This window comes from Xyrauchen texanus, chromosome 9 (assembly GCF_025860055.1).
Source record: "Xyrauchen texanus isolate HMW12.3.18 chromosome 9, RBS_HiC_50CHRs, whole genome shotgun sequence".
In the NCBI taxonomy this organism is placed as follows: domain Eukaryota; kingdom Metazoa; phylum Chordata; class Actinopteri; order Cypriniformes; family Catostomidae; genus Xyrauchen; species Xyrauchen texanus.
This window is the reverse complement of record NC_068284.1, coordinates 16,948,892-16,965,748: the sequence shown is the minus strand read 5'-3', so window position 1 is coordinate 16,965,748 and position 16,857 is coordinate 16,948,892.

The window sequence follows — 16,857 nt, the reverse complement described above, 5'->3', positions numbered from 1 at the left end:
ACATTTACAATTAGTCATTTAACAGACACTTTTATCCAAAGCGACTTACAATATTTTTAGAAGACTTCCCAGTCTGAAGGCATGTGGCGGAATCGTCTGAAAGAGGTTCGAATTTAATGACGTTTTCATGGCACAGGCAAGCATTTGCAATGGTGATACCTCACTTATGAGCCTGCCCTGTTTTCTATTGTACAGTATTAAAGGAAATCAAATGTTGTAATTACTTTTAATTATTGTATAGTCTATGCAGTGACTTGATTGCATCAGCAATACATCAATGGCTGAACAATCATGTGAAAAGACAAATGATTCCCTTCACCAGTGATATCCGGTGATTTGGATCCGGTGATTAGGTTTTATTTATTTGTGTTACCATTATTAACAATACATAATATTAAACCAATCTCAGATGAGGAGGAAGAGAAATGTTCGGATTCAAATCTTCTCAGGACCAAAGTCTTTTGTCTAACAGATCTATTGTCTCTTTTGTTTTTCCCCATCTTTGAATCCCTTAAATGCATTGTGATTTTCTTTTATAGCTCCATGATTGTTGGGAAATGTTGGAGAAAGACAAGGCTATTGTTTTAATACGTCATCCATCACTACACCTACACATGTTTATTTAGTATTAAAGCAGACTTCATTGTTTGAGAAGCTGACAAGAAAACATTCTCTAATCAATGATGATTGCAAATTTTAGTCCAACAAAAACTCTGCTCATCTCGAGCTGATAAGTAGTGGTGACTGGAAAGGTATTGATCTCTGCTGTGTTTGGACAGGGAAACTCTTGGCATCCGTCTCTTAATCCATATGGGAGTATTAATGCACAGGAAGGGTTATAATTCTACAGAAATCTATATGAAGTTGTACAGATGGGAGTATGTAAGATGACATGTGGAGCCTTGCCATCACGATTTCTCAGCAGGATCTCGTTAAAGCTCTTATTCTCTCCACCACAGGTATCTGAAAACATAAACCCGGGAGTTGATCTAATTTGAGAAAATGAAAGAATTCATCATCCCTAGGGTGATAAGGAGCGATGCTACAGTGTGTAGCGGTGGATCTTCTCAGTCTCTGTCTTTGTAAATAGATTCGGCTGTAATACAGGCTGGATTCTGTGGTGAGTGGCCAGCACCACAGGCAACCATCTCATTCAGTGTTCATATCAGTAACCTTCTGGCCACAGACGCCAACACTCACACTCACGTCACACACAGAGGGGAAGATTCGTCTACCCTACTTTTATGTGCTTGTGTGTGTGTGAGTGCGTTAAGCATATATACCTATTTTATGAGCAAACACATAAATGTCTCAGTGCAAACAGTGTCAAATAACTCATTCACTCTTCTCATAACCCAATTACTTAACACATGTAGCGGTGTGAGGTCATTCAGGAAGCTTTATATATTTATATGATATTTACATATCGAAAAATGGAATCATGGACTGGATTTGTGCAACTGATGGCATTGGATGGATTTTTTTTATGAGGGAAAATAAAATTAAATCTTCAATCTTATAAATGGTCTATGTCAGGTGAATTATTATTGCTCTAAAAATATCTAAATTGCCCTGTTTGTAATGACACTCCCTTGAGAGGGAAAAAAACTAAGGGGTGTTTACACACAATCAATGGAAAATCATTAGGAAATCAATTGCATTAATGAAAGCACATTTAAAGAATTTACAAGATTAGCTGAGCCTGGCTGTATTTTTCCTTTTCCTCGATAGTGTTGCTATGATACCCAAAGTAACATGGCTGACATTAAAGGGGTCATGACATGGTTTTTTTTATTGTATTATTATGTTCCCTTAGGTGCAATTATAGTATTAATATATTTTTTTTTAAGAAAAACTTTTAAAATCTAGTGATTTATGACCTTTTCCCACCCTGTTTCTCATCCTCTGATTCAAACAGTCTGTTTTGGGGGCGTTTTCCATTTAAGACTTCAGTGTTAACGCCCACTGTTATGATTGGCTAACGTCAGTGCCTATGTATCAGTTATTGACGCCCCCAGCCAGAACAATATGCAAGTAAACTAAGTAAAAACACTGTGATTATTCATAATGAATGAAATTGCGCTTTAAAAAGTAGTTTAAAGTTTAAAATAGATTACTTACAGTTTGCGTCGTCGTTGTTCCCAGAATAGTCGGCACGGACTTATCTTTGAGCAACAGTTTTCTGGCAAAGCCAGCATCATATTGAGATTTGTTCTCAAAACAGTCATCCTTAAAATGTACAGAACAAACGCTTAAGTTAACACTGCCGTGACTGGGTCGTCCGCAAAAAATAAACTGCATCCATTTTTCCCTGACGTCTGGCTCTTTCGGCAGCTTATTCAGAGGTTTTGTTTGACCACAGCCAGGAACAGCACATCTGTGTGGCATCGTAATTTTCCTGTGCACAAGTAGTCTCTGTCAGAGCTCGCTGTCCATCGACTGAACACTTGTGAGGCGCACGGCGATACGAAATGAGCGTAGCTGTCTTGCGCTTAAAGCGTAGTTATCTTGTGCTGGAGGCGGTCATATGCAAACGCTGTTACGTCACTTCTAACCGACACGTCACTTCTAACCATGAATCCAGAACGAGCTGTATTTTGAGCTTGATTAAATAAATGATTCGTTTAGAATGGGGAGGACGTCTTAAAATATTAAACTTGCAGGACGTTTTAATGATACAAAGACCTCTTATATACCAAAAGATCAAGGCAAATTTGGTTTCTCATGTCATGACCCCTTTAAGACACGTGTCTAAATTACTATTCATTTCTTTAGTAGAATGTTTTTTTTAATGAGGACAAATATTACTGAGTGCACCTTTAAATATATCTGTGCATACTTTACCACTGCTGAATTTGTGCTTAAGGCTCAGATGTGTCTGCGAACTTTCTTTTCTATATACTCACAAATTGAATGTATCATGACTCCAATGTGTGGGTTGGAGATACTACCTCCCCTTTGGGCTGCTAAACATATTAACTAATTAAATGGACTCATGCACTTCGATTTTTTAAATTGGATTATAAGAGAAACGAATTGAACACAGCACATCTGAAGTGGCTGATGATCTTGATGTATTTGCCTCACGATGGACCTTCAATATCCTGAACCTTTGGCTCATTAATTGTGCCACCTATTTCTGTTCCTGAGTCTGCGATGAACATTTTTTTAAACAAACATTGGCTTGATTTTGTGTAAGCTGAAATTGTGTTTTAGTGATTAACAGCTGGGAGTCCATCTCTAGCCTAATTAAAACATGTACGCACAATTGCTTAATATATTTACTGTAGTTTAAAACCTTTAGCTGTTGTATTGTTCTCATTATGGTGGTTTAGTTCATCTGGATTTAAAGATAATGACATACACTACGGTCAAAATTTTTAACACACTTAACTGAATGTATGTTTCTCGTCAAGATTTAAAAAAAAAAAAAACTTTTGTTCTAGAGGCTTATGCATAAATACTTGAAATTTGTTTTTTAGGCAAATATACATTTATTAAACAAATATAAACTATTTTGACAACATGATCACACAGGAGATCGTCATGCAGCTTCCAAATGTTCATATATCCAGAAATCAACCCATACCACCGAAATACTTAGAAACTAATTGTGATCACCTTTCCCTGTGCTGCTAAAGTCTCCGACACATGGGTTCTTGTCCCATGGAAACAAGGAAGTAATTTTACTGTCGGTTAGGTTTAGGGTTGGAATTTGGGTTTAGGTGCAGGTTTAATAAAATATGCATTCCTGTTGACTGAATTATGTTATTTACTACGTATGTGCTTGGTAACTGTTTGTAATATTCGGATAAAGCAAGGGTTCACAAACGGTTGTTCGGTTATTCATCGGTAGTCGGGACTTGGAGATTAAGAACGCAATGGATATGCATCAGTCTCTACACAAAATAGCAGGGAATTACATTCCACAGTGAGCAATGAGCCTAAATAGCTCTCATCAACAAAACATTTTCGACTGCAGAACTGTCGCTCTCTGGATGATTTTTGTTTTTGGCAACATTCTGAGTAAACCCTAGAGACTGTTGTCCCAGGAAATCAGCAGTTACAGAAACACTCAAACCAAACCGTTTGCACCAACAATCATGCCATGGTCAAAATCACAGAGATTAAATTTTCCCCCATTCTGATGGATTCTGAATATTAACTGAAGCAGCTGACCCATTTCTGCATGATGATATGCATTGCATTGCTGCCACTTGACTGGCTGATTAGATAATCGCATGAATAAGTAGGTGTAGAGATGTTCCCAACAGAGTGCTCAGAGTGTAAATCCTCAAAATATAAAATCACTCACATCAATGTCAAACAAAAATAATCAAACTGTCTCTGCCTGCAAAAATGTAATTTAAATTTGTGCCGAACCTGATATCTGCTCGGCCTGGGTAGGTTCAAATTTCCATGAGGCAGTGAACGTTAGTATTGTCATGCGTGTGAAGTTACACTGCTGCGGTTTATTTGCCTCTTCAGGATGCTTTGATTTTTAAATGTTTTAGCATTTATCTTGTGGAATTATTGTCTGCACACCAGAGCAAAAGGGAATAAACATTGGCTTAGCATTTATTAAGTGCTGAAACTTGGAATCTGGAATTGATTTTGTTCAGAACGTTAAAGCTTTGTGACACCTGCACTATAAAAGCAACAAAAGAATCAGAACACAGGTGTCCTGAGATGCATTTATAAAAACTGAAGTTATTTCTATCTTGACACGGCATCTAAAAATGCTCAGACAAACGTAAAAACATGTGTGAACAGCCTTTACCTTGCCCTATACTTGAAAAACTGACCGAAACCTGGCCCTATACTCAACGGTTTGTCAGGTGTCAGTGTGCTTGGTTAGTTTGAAGACCTCTACAGCACTTGTAGAATAATCAAATAGTGATTTTGTGCACATCCCTATTATTTATATCATTTTATAAGTAAAACTTCAATTTGCTTTTGGTGCTATTCTATGGACATTTCACCTCAACAATACTTTCAGCTTTGGCCACTGGGAGCAGTGTATTTAAATTTCATTAATCACAGACAAATTTCAGCAGCATTTGATCTCCTGTCATCCAGTTTGTTGAATATGGTTTAGATTTTTTTTTTTTTTTTTTTTTACATAATTCCCATACTTCATTTTATAGTTTCATAGAATTAATGATTACTCTTAAATGTGGAAATAGTCATAATAAAGAATGAAAAGGTGTGTCTAAACATTTGACTAGTAGTGTACTTAATTGAAGCTAACTGTGAGGATGTGCTTTTGGTGAGAGCATGATGCAGTCTGTGCTATGCAGTGTGGGAGGAGCGGTGCATCATACCTTAAATGTTGTTGTAATAATCTAATGACCTGCCAGAGCATTTGGTTTTTACTGGAGGGTAGAAGGAGTTTTGTATTCTCTGTCATTTGCCTCTCCACAGCTAATTAAGCATCTTTCTGTCTTTCACCCTAACACGCTTTCTAATGTTCTGTCTTTCTGTCTATTCTTTCCTCCCCATTATACTGTTGCTGTTGAGATACATCTATCACTGTGAAGTAATTCTTTGAAAAAAAAAATCTTTGTCTCAGAGCCACCCAATAAAATATGGAACCATTACATTGTGCTCTGCTAATATATTAAAGAACAGTCTTTAGTTTAGAAACAATAAAAACAGTAGCAGAAAGAGAGGAAAACAGTCGAAAAAGAAAGAAGGCAGACCTCAACTAAAACAGCTGGATTCTTTGAAAAAAAAAATCTTTGTCTCAGAGATGACATTAGTATGGAAGCCGGTTTCCGCCACAGTTAAATAAAAAAAGGTGATTTTGTAAGTCAATATAATGAGATACTAAGTCATTATTATGAGAAACTTTCTCATAATAATGACTTAGTATCTCGTAATAATGACTTAGTATCTCATAATAATGACTTAGTATCTCATAATAATGACTTAGCATCTCATAATAATGACTTAGTATCTCGTAATAATGACTTAGTATCTCATAATAATGACTTAGTATCTCATAATAATGACTTAGCATCTCATAATAATGACTTAGTATCTCGTAATAATGACTTAGTATCTCATAATAATGACTTAGTATCTCGTAATAATGACTTAGTATCTCATAATAATGACTTAGTATCTCATAATAATGACTTAGTATCTCATAATAATGACTTAGTATCTCATAATAATGACTTAGTATCTCGTAATAATGACTTAGTATCTCATAATAATGACTTAGTATCTCGTAATAATGACTTAGTATCTCATAATAATGAGAAACTTTCTCATAATAATGACTTAGTATCTCATAATAATGACTTAGTATCTCGTAATAATGACTTAGTATCTCGTAATAATGACTTAGTATCTCGTAATAATGACTTAGTATCTCATAATAATGACTTAGTATCTCGTAATAATGAGAAACTTTCTCATAATAATGACTTAGTATCTCATAATAATGAGAAACTTTCTCATAATAATGACTTAGTATCTCATAATAATGACTTAGTATCTCGTAATAATGACTTAGTATCTCATAATAATGACTTAGTATCTCGTAATAATGAGAAACTTTCTCATAATAATGACTTAGTATCTCGTAATAATGAGAAACTTTCTCATAATAATGACTTACTGTGCGCATGCGCAATGTGCTCAGTCAGACGAATTGTGCGTTTCAGATTGAGACGGATCACACAAATGACAACAGCACAACTCTTTTGAAAGTAAGTATAGTTTTATAGCAAGAGGTTTGCAAATAACAACAATTTAGCGCGATGTAAGTGCAGGGCAAGTGTGTTGACTCATGAATCGGTTTCACACCGCAAGCGAGGTGTGCATTATTAAAATACATATATAATAATCTCGTTTATAATACCACAGTTGTTACACCTCAAGACATTTTCAGGTTTTAATTCCTAAAACGCTCTTGTGAGTATAACTACGTTCTTACGTCAGGGATTCAGGGGTGAACCTCACTGTTTTTAGTTCTTCACCTAGGGTCTTGCGTACAAAGTCTCCGTTCACGGATTCGAAAGCGTCACTTTAGACCTACTAACGGAGGTTTATTGGAGTAACGTGTGTGTGCGTGCGTATGAGCGCTGGAAAGAAAGTGTTCAGACCTGCGTGTGTACCTGTGGGTTCGAGCTGTTATGAATCAACTGGGGATCGTTTTAACTGTGGATGTGCGCTTGCACACTGTGGTAAAGTTAGTTTTACGTTTACTGTTACAATGTGATATGTAAATAAATAATAAAACAATGTGACAAGCAATACATCTTGGAAAAATGAACCTAACATTTATATACTTGCACTGTTTTAAAAAGATGCCCATCCAAAAGCGTAGGTTTACATTCCATGTTTAAAAAAAGTTACTCTGGGTGCTATTGGATGTTATTTAAATAAAATACTTGATTTTAAATTTGTTATTTAGGTGATGGCTTAAATTTCATAACTGACATATGTTTGTCTACAGGATGGAAGATCTAAAGGAATTCTTGAGACAGAGGAATGTCCCTGAGGAAACAATAGAGACACTGGAACATGAAACGGTGAAACAGATACAGATTAACACAGATAATGTTCATAAAAGTTTAAAAGTATTGTGTTAGAGATTAACATTTTAGCTCCAAACTCAAATATAAGCCGGCAAATCCATTCTTGCACTGACATTGGTAGTATTACAACATGTTGCACAAGTAATTGATTAATCGAGTACTCGTTCAGCTTTAAACATTCGACTAGAAAAACTTGATTTTCATTTGTGCCAGCTGTGGGCAACAATGAAACTGCTTTTCTCACTAAAATCTTGCAGTTACAACCAAATGTATTGGCTGGCATTGTACACTCCTGAGCACAAAAAAAATGGGTCAAGCCCAAAATGTCAAAACATTAAGTGAGGAATATTAGCAAGAATTAAACAAATGCTCTCCCGAGGCCTTCTGTGCCACCATTTGTTCATTAACTGTTTGGGGAAAAAGCTGGAAACGGGGAAATTCACTTATATAGTCTTACTATAGGCAAATGTAAAACCTTGATAACATTTTCCAAAAATGTCACTTAGCCTTCACAGTGGTGCGTAATATTTGAGCGCTACTCAAGAACAGCATCTCAGATGTAGATGCTCAATAGTTCGGTTCACATTCATGCATTTAGAACGGCACCAGAGGTGAATTTTAACAGAATATGAATGATAAGAAGCAAATTAAACTACTGTGAACTTGCCTACTTTGAGGGACAGAGGGTCAGAAACAAAGAACACAAGCTCTTAACTGAAAAGATTGGTCTTTATTTGAATACGAGATACTAAGTCATTATTATGAGATACTAAGTCATTATTACGAGATACTAAGTCATTATTATGAGATACTAAGTCATTATTATGAGATACTAAGTCATTATTACGAGATACTAAGTCATTATTATGAGATACTAAGTCATTATTATGAGATACTAAGTCATTATTATGAGATACTAAGTCATTATTACGAGATACTAAGTCATTATTATGAGATACTAAGTCATTATTATGAGATACTAAGTCATTATTACGAGATACTAAGTCATTATTACAAGATACTAAGTCATTATTATGAGATACTAAGTCATTATTATGAGATACTAAGTCATTATTATGAGAAAGTTTCTCATTATTACGAGATACTAAGTCATTATTACAAGATACTAAGTCATTATTATGAGATACTAAGTCATTATTACGAGATATTAAGTCATTATTATGAGATACTAAGTCATTATTATGAGAAAGTTTCTCATTATTATGAGATACTAAGTCATTATTACGAGATACTAAGTCATTATTATGAGAAAGTTTCTCATAATAATGACTTAGTATCTCATTATATTGACTTACAAAATCACCTTTTTTTATTTAACTGTGGCGGAAACCGGCTTCCATACATTAGAGCACAAGAGAGTGTGAATGAAAAAAAGGAAATTTTTTCCAGCAGAGTGCAGAATTTGGATCTTGTTTTTTGAACTTTGATTCAGTTTCATGTGTTATCTAAGGTCTGAACATGATTCTGTGCCCTTTTCAGGAGCTCAACAGAGAAGTGTTAATTGAGGCAGAATCAAAGGCACAGGTGTCCATGGGCTTGATTTCTGTCAGCTCACCTGCATTCAACCACAGAGTATCTGTACTTCCTTTATATGATGGGCGAAGCGAACTCTGGGGCCACCCACACACTCAAACCGTCTAATGTAAAATACACTAACCTTCCCCCTAAGCTCAAGGAATAGGGCTGTATCTAATTTGAGCACCAGCATATAAATTAATTTATATTGGGTTTAGACTACGCTTTAACCATATATCTCTATTTAACAAATCTTTGCTCTCAAATTTGGTGCAATATAATTTAGAGATAGCATAAATCATTTGAAGATGTGTTGTGAATGGTGGGTTTGGGTTACTAACAACATGCTTGTTGCAATATTGCTCCTCTAAGGAATGTGTGGAAATGTTAGCATCTGGTCAGGAGATATTCAGGGGCGTGTCTAGAGCATTTTCAGTGGGGGGGCCATGCTGGGGCACTGCCTCCAAACGGGGTGGCCGCCAGTGACCAAAAAAAAAAGCGAAATTCTACAGTATATTACGTAAATCCTATTGATTTTATTATTTTTTTAACTTGAATAAAGTTACTTGTAACAAATGTAGTAATAAAGCACATTTTTGCCATGTTTATTACTTTTTTAACTTGAATAAAGTTACTTGTAAACAAATGTAGTAATAAAGCACATTTTTGATTAATTTAGTTTTTTGTCATCCCTGTATATATCCATTAAGTTAAATTTAAGAGCCAGTGTTTATTATTTTTAGTGTTTTCATAAAACTAACAAGTTTATAAAATAAAAGCAATTTTAATAATGAACAATTTTAAAAACCCAGAAGCAGAAACGATGTCAACTATTTTCTTTTAATTAGTTTGGCCATTACAATATACAGTAGTTTTATTCACAATCTCTTTCTAATAATAATAATTAAAAATAAAAATTCCCCCCACTGTAATAATTCAAATGGTTTGGCCAAAACATCACAGTGTTTCATTCAACATTTCTTTCAGATTAATTTATAAAAAAGCTGAGTAACACAGTTAAAGATTTAGCACTGTAACAGTTCAAATGAAAACACCACAGTTTAAAAATAAAATATGGAACCATTACATTGTGCTCTGCTAATATATTAAAGAACAGTCTTTAGTTTAGAAACAATAAAAACAGTAGCAGAAAGAGGAAAACAGTCGAAAAAGAAAGAAGGCAGACCTCAACTAAAACAGCTGGATTCTTCTGTTTCGGTGGTGACTGGCAAGCTCACCATTATTATTTATAATGGTTGCAGAGTTATTATCTATACTGATTAAAAATAATGGTATTGAAGGTCTTTCAGTGTTGGATAGACATATACTTATAAGTCAGTTTGCTGACGATACAACATTGTTTCTAAAGAATGAATATCAAATTCCATGAGCTTTACATTATATTAACCAGTTTTCTAAAGCTTCGGGGCACATTTAAACCTAAACAAATGTGTAATGTTAACTCTGCATGAGTTTGAGTTTCCTTTGCAGTCATTATCTAATATACAAATTAAAAGGGAAGTTAAATATTTGGGGATTATTATTTCTAAAGATAAAGATGTTATGGAGAATAAAAATGTGTTGAATAACATAGATAAATGTAAGTCCATATTGAATAGATGGCTGCAGAGGGATCTTACAATTTTTGGAAGGGTTCTTTTATCTAAGATGGATAGTTTGTCCAGACTCATCTATCCAGCCTTCTCCTTGCCCATATCGACACAAATGATTAAATTAATAACTAAGGTGAATTTTAAATTTATTTGGAGAAATAAGTGTCAGTACATTAGAAAGGAGGACATGATTAAAAAATATGAAGACGGTGGGGTGAATGCTATCGATTTTGACATTATGAATGGTGTTTTGAAATTGAAATGGTTAAAATCCTTCATTCAAAATAGCCACTCCTTTTGGTTTATTGTCCCCAATGCTATCTTTAACAAACTGGGGGGAATACACTTTCTGTTATGTTGTGACTTTGAGTGCACCTCATTACCAGTTAAACTTTTCATCCTTCCATCAGCAAGTGCTGCTCTATTGGAAACTATTGTTCAAACATAACTTCACTCCTCACAACACTCCAGTTTGGAATAGTAGATATATACATTTTTTCAAAAATCTGTATATCTTGAGGAATGGATATCTAAAGGGATTTGGGCTATTGCCCATTTCTTGGATGATAATGGAAATGTGTTACTGTATAGAGAGTTTTGTGAGATATTCCAAGTACAGTGTACCGTTAATATTTGTCATAGAATGATTAGAGCTATACCACTTCCGTTAAGATTAATGGTTAAAGAAGACATGTTGTACTCCAAAATCTCCCCAGTACTGAGACAGCTCTCCTTAGAAGGTTGTGATTTTTGTGATAAAAACTTTACAAATAGAGTCATTAGAATTTTTTTTTTACAGGCTTATTACCCAAACCCAATTAGACGGGAATACATGCTTAAAGATTTTGATAAGGTGGAAATAAAAAAAATTAGGAAAAATTATTTGTCTTTTCCTCTCCCTCCTAAAGCTAAGGAGGTGAACTTCAAAATTTTAAATGAGATTTATCCTACTAAAGAATTTTTAAGATTGAAATTTTATTTTGATGTGAATAATTGTGTTTTTTGTGAAACAAATATTGAAAATCTAGAGCATGTCTTCTTTGATTGTGATCTGGTGGACCCTTTTGGAGTGAGGTGCAGAATTGGTTAAGGTCTAAAAATTAATAGTATTAATTTCTTGTTATGTTTTGGAAAGTTTTTCATTCATAAATGCAGATGGTTTAAATCTAAACCCAACTTTAATCACTGGATGAATGAGGTTAAACTCTTGTGCAAATCTTTAAAATTTGTTAAAAATCAGAAAGCCCTTAAACTGATTTCTCTTTTGGATACGTTTAAATTAATTAAAAAAGTCCCTTTTTATTTATTTTTATTTTTTTTTTTCTATTTAATTATTGGTTTGTTCATAGTGTGTTTTCTGTTCTTTGTACTAGCTATGCTCAACCTATGGCTGAACAATTGAGGTTATATTCAGAGATTTGTTGATGTACCTTGTTTGTTTGTGTTGTTGAAGGATAATAAAAATTAAAAAAAAGTATGTTGAAACAATTTACGGCAATTGTAGACAGTAGCTATTTGAGAAAATTTTTATGTATATTTTGATAAGTCACTTGTGATTTGTATTCTTTTTTTGGCAATAAAGATGACTTTATTAAGCTTTAAAAAAAAATAATAATAAATAAAATAATTCTTTGAATCACGAACTTCAGTAGAGTCTATAAACTGATTGGCCGTAAAATTAACCAATCACTAGACATCTTATAGGGGGGGCACCTGGGGTGGCCAATCAAATTTCAGGGGGGGGGCACCACCACGTAGACCCGCCCCTGGAGATATTAGAATTGTTCATCTTCTGCCTCAGCTGGCTAGATTGAGGAATAATAACAGGTACCCAAAAGGATTGCCATTTTACAGAGCCCCTAGAGGACAGGGAGGGAATTTATTTTCTGAAACAGACTCCATGAAACTGGAATCGCGTACTGTCAGTAGTCTTCTGTATTTGATGAAGGACGCACTTCTCGGTCAGTGAAACAGTACCTTCTTTAGATATGCAGATTAGTAGTATGAATAGATTCTGGACATACTTCATCTGTAGTCGTGGGTATTTACCTGTGACCCGAATATATGACATAACAACAACATAAGCAAAAATAATATACACTGGTTTTGTTAAACACCATTTAAGCACAGGGAACTTTCGTTGTATATATAGCACTTACAGTTTAAAAGAGCCGCCTGACTCGCGTTTCACTGCCGTTTTAAAAAAAATACAGCGTTTTAAACGTGCCATCTTCTCAGCTCCCAAAGGGATTATGGGATCGAAAAGTGTCCAGTCAATAGAGCACAACAGTCTGGTTTCTGAATTAAAAATCCCATAAATCTTTTTCCATGGACTAATTGATTTTCAACAATAATTTTTAAACCTTTAAAGACAGACCTACCATGAGCTCCGAGGTTGTTCACTGATGGTATATGCTTCTGTTGAAGCTTTACTTCAACTTCATTGTTAAAAAATTCTATTTGATAGCTGAATCCATGGTAAACAGACTCATTATCCAGCAGAGAAATCTTCACCAGTCAGAGAACCGAAGCCAACAAAGCCTGTGAAACGTACCACAGAGTGACCACCAACTCCCATGACGCACTATGAATGACTAATCGAGCCTGTCTCTCTTCACCCTTAATCTACCAATCTATTTGTACAAATCGCAATATTTTACGGTAAACCTAAAATATATTGTATCTATACATATAATCAATGACCTAAAATCAATAGTTTTATATATTCCCATCGTTTTTTTATTCAATGACATCATTCACAATGCTTCATGGCATTGTAGTTCATGCCCTCATGAAAGACGGTAAGTACACAGTCTTGTGTCGTTGTCTTTGTGTCCGAATTTCAAGTTATTTTGGAATCAGAACAAAGTTTGTGGTGTCATGATTCTCCTCGGAGCTGGTTGGTTTGGTCCATGGCTTACAACTCTTTTATGAAGGAGTTTATGAAAGGTCTATGGGAAAAATACTCTTTTCACCTATGGTGTGCAAAGGCCTTAAATTGTGTTTGTTCCATCGCAATATGTTTTGCGCTCCCTCGCAATAGTTTATGCTTCTCGCGATAAGTTTTGCATTCCCACGCAATAGTGTGCTTTCCTCGCAATAAGTTTTGCATTCCCTCGCAATAGTTTGCTTTCATCACAATTAGTTTTACGTTCCGTCAGAATTCTTTGCATTCCCTCGCAAAACGTTTTGCTTAAAAAACATTGTACATTATTACATTGTGCTTATGGTTTTACTACAAATACTTTAGTTGATGTATAGATACTGTATTAAACCTATAGTAAACATTTTGTGGTTACTATTGTTTTACTATGAATACCATAGTTCAACTATGGTTACTGAAGTAAAAGCATGGTTAGGCAAATTTTCGTAGGGGATAAACAAAGATATTGTGAGGGAAGGCAAAAAGTAGGGAACTCAAAACGTTTTGTCAGGGAATGCAAAACTATTGCAAGGGATTAGTTGATAGATCCATGTGCTTTGAATTGAGTAATGAAGACTCAATCTAAATGGCATATCTATTTGTCTCTCAGGTGTCTGGCTGATTCTAAAAGTAGCTGTGTGTGCATGCTACTGGCTGTGAATTAAAATCGATTAGGCTTTAATGAAGAGAATATTACATTACCTCTACAGTTTGTTTTACTCCTAATATTGAGTTACAAAATGATTCTGTGAATCTTAGCACACTGAAGTTTAAATATCACATATCACTGTTGTCAAGCTAACCCAATAACAGATGCATTCCCTTATTTCTTTCTGTCTGACATTAGTGCCGTAATGCTCATTTATAGCTACTAACACTCTCTAAGAAACCAGCCAAAGGATAAAAGAATGGACACGAAAAGAATGAGTGGGTTAGAGACTGAATGAAAGAAGATGGCAATCTGGCCAACTGAACTGACTTACTGAACAACATTAAGCAATACAACTTCCAAAATAAGGCCACCAGCACAGGCCAGAGCTTTTATCAAGCCGTACTGTTTTATTCATCTGCTATTGGCAGCAGGATGCAGAAGCAGCCAGAATTAATTTCCTCTCAGGACATTAAGCAATTTTCCCCCTCTTTCAATGTGGCTCTTTGGGATTCACAGACTAACCAAATGCACTGCAGATTGACATTGTCTGTATCTAATTAGAGATATGTTTTTTCCACTGGAACACAGACAACAGAGCATTAGCAAGCAGGGCAATTACCACAATGTAGAAGAGCTGAGATGAGATGGCCTTGATTCAAACAACCTGTCTGCTTCAGGCACAAAAACACAACGCTGTCAGAACATCATTTATTTAAATCAGACACCTTTTAACTCTGCCTCATTTAAAGATGAAAAAATAAAATGACATGACATGGCTGATATCTTGTTCTGCTGTCACACAGTACTTCCTCTCTGAAGAACATTTTACACTGCTGGGATGAAGACAGGCAATACAAATTCTAACTGGGAGACTGAAACACAAGCTGTGTCAGTTGTTTTCAATTACTCTGCAAATATACTACAAATATGAAGGTTTTATAGTGCCATACAGACTCATGCCATAAAATTCCCAGAGCAAAAACAAACAAAAAAATCCTTATGGAACTTATACAACTGAAAAACTTAGAATGGAGTAAATCTAATGCTATATGGTATTGACTGGTAGATGGGGTTTGTCTTTTATGATTAGTGTTACATTTTTGTCACATATGACTATTTTCAGTTTAGAAAAGGCTATATTACAACAGTCACTGCAGTAAGTGACTAGTTTATTCTTTAAAGCTAAATTACCCTATTAAATATTATGCAGAATACTCTGAGAGCTGTCTGAGCACCAGCACTTGAGGGAATCGTAGTGTGTGGTTAGCATTTGACACCCTCAGGCTTAAACTGTTACCATGATTAGAGTCAAGCATCTTGAACAGCATATTGAAACAGATGTTTGAACAGTCATCAGAGACACAGTTAAATAATTACTATAAACCAATTAAATAAAGAGGAAATCACAACAACATACTCAAACATAATTGAATACATTTATTATAAATTATGTAAAAGAGATACTAACCTTTAAAAATAATGGATAACGCCTCTACATCACCAGACAAGAGCACCTTTAGGTCTGGACTAATTATATATAAAAATTAGGGTTGTCCATTGATAAAAATGTTTAACTAAATTAATTACATGACAAAAATCAAATTAATCCCTTATATCAATATTTGCAGAGAAAGGCCCCTACATAAATAAAGATAATTCAATATTAATGATAAATAATAATTATAAATATAATATATAAGAACTATAATAAATATAATTCTGATCTTCATATTAAAATACAGTATATTGTATTATTGTTGCAAATGGGTAAAGCATTGATTGGTCATAAAAAGTGGCTTTAGATGTCAATATTTAGTTTTATTCCCATTTTGAACAAGCCAGTCGACAGCAATCCATTTTGCAATTGAGTTGGAAAATTTGTTGTGTTCTCACAGGACACGTTCTTGCATTCCATCTATTTTTAATTGCAGTTTATACATGTGCGTAAGACAGATGCTTTTGGAGCATCTCGTTGGTATTCACTGGCATTTTCAGTATGCTCTGTCATGTTAAAGTAGTTTTATACATTTGTAAAATCGCTTCTCAATATGCATTCTGTTTATGCTTCGCCCAGTTGTCAAGAACGCGCCCTTTCTAACGGCTCTTATTCTGTGCTGCGCTGCATGTGAGATTTGTTAAAGGGATAGTTCACCCAAAAATTTAAATTCTCTCCTCATTTACTCACCCTCATGTTATCCCAGATGTGTATGACTTCCTTTCTTCTGCTGAACCCAAATTAAGATTTTTAGAATAACATTTCTCTGTAGGTCCTCATAATGCAAGTGAATGGATACCAAAAATTGTAAGTTCCAAAAGCACATAAAGACAGCAAAAATGTACTCCATTCAAATCCAGTGGTTTAATCCATATCTTCCAAAGTGATATGATAAGTGTTGCGGAGAAACAGGTCAATATTTAAGTCTTTTTTTGTTTTTGATTTTACCATAAATTCTCTTCCATGCCCAGTATTTGGCGTATTTATAATGGAATATGGTTGGGGGCATGATTAATTGCTTTCATTTTTAACACATTATATTTTATATAATTCATCATGCTAAATTAGTGCGCTGAACTGACAGGCCT